The sequence below is a fragment of the Ascidiella aspersa genome, chromosome 7 (genome assembly GCF_963924565.1).
Source record: "Ascidiella aspersa chromosome 7, kaAscAspe10.2, whole genome shotgun sequence".
NCBI classification, from domain to species: Eukaryota; Metazoa; Chordata; class Ascidiacea; order Phlebobranchia; family Ascidiidae; genus Ascidiella; species Ascidiella aspersa.
The window spans coordinates 26,212,402-26,218,401 of NC_139453.1; positions in this window are offsets into that span (position 1 = coordinate 26,212,402).

Below are 6,000 nucleotides of genomic sequence, written 5' to 3' on the forward strand. Positions count from 1 at the left end.
AAACTTGAGGTTAAAACTATAAAAGTCAATTGTTTTCAGGTCAAAAGGTCTATACAAAATTTATCAATATTGTGGAGTATTTCTAAAGCTATACCGCTGTTAAAGACAGAAAGAATGTGTTTCAGTGGATTGTTTTTTGTTGTTATAATTTTACGAAATAGTGATGCACTAAAATAAATGTAATATAATTTGTACTCAAAGAAACATTTGTAGTTTCCTAAAATTTCGAACGGCGGCAAAAGACATGAGAGCTCGGTTGGAGAAAACTCAGATGTGCATAATACTTGCAATTTTATTGGGAAGAATCGAGTGTAATATTTTTTCAGGTAAGTTTGCTCTGAAATAATTAAAATAACCTGCTAAAAAAATTTCTTTTGTCTTAAAACGGGGTTTGTTGATAATCAGTTCAACCGTTCTAGCTTTACGTCTTTCTAAAAGAATTCCAGAAACGAAATTGGTGTTTTTCGGGGCAGATTATCCCAAATACACTATATCAAGAGTTGCTAGAAACAGACCTGAACGTTATTCGGGTCCTTTTGCCGAACAAAGTTGCTGTAGTTCTATACCGCTTTCACATACAAGGCACGATTTTGTTTCCGAATTATAGAGCAGTTGTTCTTTTCAGGCGTTAACACAACTTCAGCAACAAGAATGATCTGCGAGAACGAAAGTGCAACTATAGGATGCCAATCTAACGTTATACGCGTATTGACTGCCGTATACGGAAAGACTGAAGTTGTGAGGCAAGCAAAAGCAATTTGCTAAAAAAAATACCGTGATGGTTGAAAAAAGACCAAATGAGACTAATACCCCATTGTTTGAATACCGTTTAAAATCGAAGAATTTAACGAAAGCTTGATTTGTTTCGAAAACGCGGCGCTTTACGGACAGTAGTTTTTTTCATCAATAAATAGGCCAAAGATATGTTGTGCATGAGAGCTTTTTGCACAAGGTTATAGCATAAAACAAACCGTGGACTATTTCGTGACATTAAAATATCACGGCGCAATTAAACAGAATAGAAATGTACTCGCTTTACGTAAACACACGGGCCGTACATTGCCCGCCCCTGATTATATCGCTGGAATAACACCTAAACGTTAAATTACCGCGTATTTTGTTTTATGTTATTCGTCTGAATTAGGGATGTCCGATAGTGTCGGATCGAAGCCGATAACCGATGCCAACTGGTAGTATTGATACTGGTCCGATACTAGGGTGTTATCGGTGCCGATCCGATACCAAATTGATATTGGAATTGCAACAATGGTTGCGAAAATTTTACAAATCGGGTGATTTTTTAATTTTTTTTGAAAAAAATGTAAATCTACCAACAATTTTAACTAAAAGCAGCTAAACTTCTCAGCACTAATAGAAATGTTGGCATAATATCCTGAAAAAAATATTTTTTATCGTTTCAATATCATAGTTTTGCTTATTTGTTCGTAGTTTTGCCGTAATCTGGCATCGGATCGAATTGAGATACACAGAAAAAACGAATACCGGTATCGGCATCGGAATATAATATTAAGTATTGGTAATCCTATTTTGAATACAATGCTACTATAGATCAGGGGTGTCCAACAAGCGGCACGTGACCAAATAAAAAATGGCACGCAAGCCCCCCTAAATTACTTAATTTGCTATTCAGCCAATTGTAAAAAAAATACCTACTTTTTTATACAGTAAATTGCCATTGTTTATTCACAATATAAAACAATCGCTGCAATCACGACAACTAACAATTACTTCTAATACTATTATAACATTATATTGTAGTGGAGGCTAGCATTCACATAGCTATAAAGTTTGGTGTGAAGAAACAAACAGTCAGCTCACCGACGACATTGATATGCAGTAATGCGCACTACACGTTTTTATTATTTGTAAAAACACGCTTTTATTATTAGAAAGAATCATATTACTAAACTTTGGCACGGAAAGAAGTTATAGGATAAAAATTGGCACGCCGGCATGTTTGAGTTGGACACCCCTGCTATAGATAATTCTTTCTTAGATGTGATTGCTTTACGGGTCTTATCGTGTTTTCCCGTGAATGTATACTTTATTGAACCTTGCTCCTCCAAAGGCGCTGCAACGTAATGTCGGGAGATAAGTGCGAGAGTGGTGGCTGGCTTTTGGACAAAGTGAGAAAGATCTGTCAAGGACGCCACACTTGCAACTTGACGGCGTCCGATGATCACCTATTTGTAATCCATCACTGTCGTGACCAGAAAAAGTACTTGAATATCAGCTATAAGTGCGTCAAACCAAATCCAAGTAAGTACGATTTCTTTGTCAAATTTATCACTATTGCTTAGCAAATAGTGCAAGAAATTTGCATTTCTATAGCCGCCAACATTCACATGGAGTAACAACAGTGATGTAAAGCAGTCAGTTTAAAATGACTTAAGTCCAAGTCATTCGTAAAATACCTCAAATCCAAGTCTTTTTAAATAAATAACAAGTCAAGTCCCAGTCAAGTCATTATCAGAGCAAGTCAATTTCAAGTCAAGTCCTTGGCATAAAAATAAAACATTATTTTAAACTATTAAAGCTGGTAAACTCGTTCTAATATGAGCAGTCATTTGCACAAAATGCTTAAGTCAAGTCAAGTCATTTGAAAACAGTGACTAAAAAAGGTGCACTTACTGACTTAAGTCATTACAGCACTGGGAATAATCGTAAGCCACTCATATCAACAAACACTTTGAGCAGAGACTAAGATTTTAAATATGGTAACCAAGTTGTAAGCTTTAAGGTTTGTTGCATGATATTGTTGAAAGTGGTTTTTGATTAATGAGTCTCAATTAAATGTTCTTTTACCTCAATTTATCACCAACTTCTACAATGGGTATTGTCTGAGTCTGATTACAAATCCACACAGTGTTTTTTGGCTGGTGTTTAGCAAACAAGCCAGAAGCCGGCAAGCAACACAACCTTTCTGTATTTAACTGGCGACCAACTGGTATATCGAAACGCCAACACATAAATATATTTACACTTCGCATGACGGAAACAGGTTGCGTGTCATAGCACGAAAAACATTTTTTAGGGCAGCGGAAATGTGTTTCATTACATAACGGCGCGTTTTGCTGGGAATGTTTTGGTTACGTTTCTTACGAGCGACAAAATAACGGTAAATTTCCATTACGTCATAGCGATAAAAGTCAGGTTTTATGTGAAAACCAACGGGGTAAAAATATGCAATACCATAAATTCCAAATTATCCACTAATTATTACTTATGACGCTCCAATATCATCACGATTTATTTTTAGTATGCGTTGACAACTTCAGATTCCCCTGGCTCAAATATTCGCGTCTTGTGTGATATTGTTTTGTGGTACATTTCGGGACGTGCTATTTTGAACTCTAAACACTATTTATTTTCTTGAAATGTTTACAGTGTGTTCTAAAACTAATCCAGTCGGTGCCAAAAACGCGCGGTGCTAAATCGAACACTTCATATTTTACCAACGTTACAGATGAACTTTACCAACGAGAAAAAACGACGACGCCCTTGTTTGTTGACCATGACGTCAAATCGTCAAGCGATGATACAATACCAGTGGTCGCTTCTCTTTTCAGCGTTTTGGTTCTCCTGCTGGTCGCCTGCTGTTGTTTATGTATAACACGTGGCATGGCAGGTTCCAGCATTGAAGAAATGACAAACACATTATCGCTAGCTTCTGTGCTGGACAACGACACAATTGTTACTACTATGTAGCCATGTTCCTCAACTCTGAAACAGAAACGGGAATGGGATATGTACTGCTATTTTAATTTGCTCATTTTGCCAGCTGCACATTCTGACAAAATGCACCCATATTTTATAGTGCTTATTTTGCCACGTGCATATTCATTTTGCCGAGTACATATTCTGGATTAAAAACACGCAAATTTAGACATGCACATTTTGTGGCACATTTTGCAAACAGAATGCCGTGTTAAACAGAAATGCCATGTTTTCCTAGTTCTGGTTTAAATTGCTAGTAATCCATCAGCTAAATACTCTCGTAAATGAATATTTACTTAAAATTGTATTATTCTTCCATTGTTCCCCTGTAACCTTTTGACGGTCCCCACCGAAATGTGAAACGAGATATAAATCGTAAAAAGAATTGCTTAAAACTGACATATTAAGCAGATAATAACAAGAATAATGACCAACTATCGGTTCCTAAGTATTGTACAAAAATATTATAAGACCATTTATTCTTTTAAAGAAATGTATTAAATTGGAAAACATTTGGGTACTTTATTCAGCAGACCAGCATTCTCGATTTCTTGTGCATGAATTAGGAGGTATAATGAAAGCTAATATATTACTAATTCTTAATTTCGACACTAAATATCTATTCCATACAGCTAATAGTATCAGCTCGTCCACTCTATTCAACGATTTTGGGTATTTTTTAAATATGTCAAACTTGTAACGTTTTGTTATTCTTAGTTCATCACGAAACTGTAGGCCTACACGAAATAAGTTAAATCATTTACCACTACAGGTTAAGATAAAAACGTTTACATGCATTTCGGCAAATGAAAGGTCATAATAATTATTGGCAGTTTTGTCTTAAAAAGCTGCATTAAGTTGCAACAAGCATTAAGTTGCGAAGCAGAGAGGCGCATACCCTTTATAAATAACGGTAACCTTTGCTTAATATGCTTAACATTGTACCAAATCAACAAAATAACAACAAACATTGTGGCTGACCTCTCCAAAAAAAAACAGGTTAACAAAAAAGTAAAATGCTATATCCAATAACCACAACAACACGTTATTTAACAATCAGTGCAGGCTTTGAGCGAAATCGTACACTTGGTATATCAGTGTTGTTTTAATACAGTCTGACAAAATGAAATCGCACAACATTTTTTCACAAAACCATATTAGACAATACTTTCGTCACCAAATTGCAGGAAGAAACTGATTTGGAAATCATACTTGCGGCATGTTGTATTTTTGCAATCGGGACAAAGTCTCTTTCGTCTTTATGTGAGCTTTATATCCCTCGCCAGACCAAATAAACGCATACGCAGATGATCAAAAACGCAGCAACAAGGATTAGCATAGGAATGATCCACCAACTCGTGTCATCTGCTAAAACACACCGGTAGAATATTGGTGTTTCATTCATTGCCGCATTTGTCTTAGGCAAAAGTTAAAAAAACGTTGGCGGCCTGCTAAAACAGCCGAAGTGTTTTCCAAATCCGTTTCTAATTTTTTATAAGACTTTATAGCTCAGTTTGTAGAGCGAAGGTCCCGGCTTGGCCGGAGGTCGTGAGTTCGAACCTCACTGCAAGCTTGTTGTTTTTCAAGTCTGCCCTGCTTGCATCATTGATCGACAGATTCGAAAAAAAAGGTTGGCCCCATTCTGTGCCAAAGGTTCAGGGTAAATTTAAAAACAGTTGTCTATAACTGCAGGCCTATAAGCCTAAATTTGCGGCGATTTTTTTAACAGGGCTTTTGCTTTTTTAATAGAGGCATTACTCATTATTTTATAGTGTACACTGACAAAAAAATCAGATTTTGTTTGAAATAAAACCCGGTAACTAAGTCGAATCGATTGATTCTCCACTATTACCTAAATTACTAAGTTACAAACAAACTGTTTTTTTTACCAAAGAGTGAGTGTAACGTTTGAGTATGACTCCGGCTTTCCAAGATTCTGGTTTTTCGGGGTCCGATATAACAGGTTACTCCACTATAGTAACTCTTTAGTGAACAGAAATGTGTGTTATTTAATATTTTATGCCAATAACGATATCCGATAATCCTGGCTAAAATAGCGCGATCCGAACCGACACCAAATTACGTCATTACTATTTTTAAACAAGCACTATTAAAGATTCGTTCATAAGCAAGACTTTGGCTTTCAAAAAACTAGGCTCCGGTGAGATGCGAACTTACTACCTCGTAAATTGTTGCCGCAAATGGATGTGCAAGGTTTTGGTGAGTAAGTTTCCACAAGCATGTAGTTGGTGAATTGTAGAA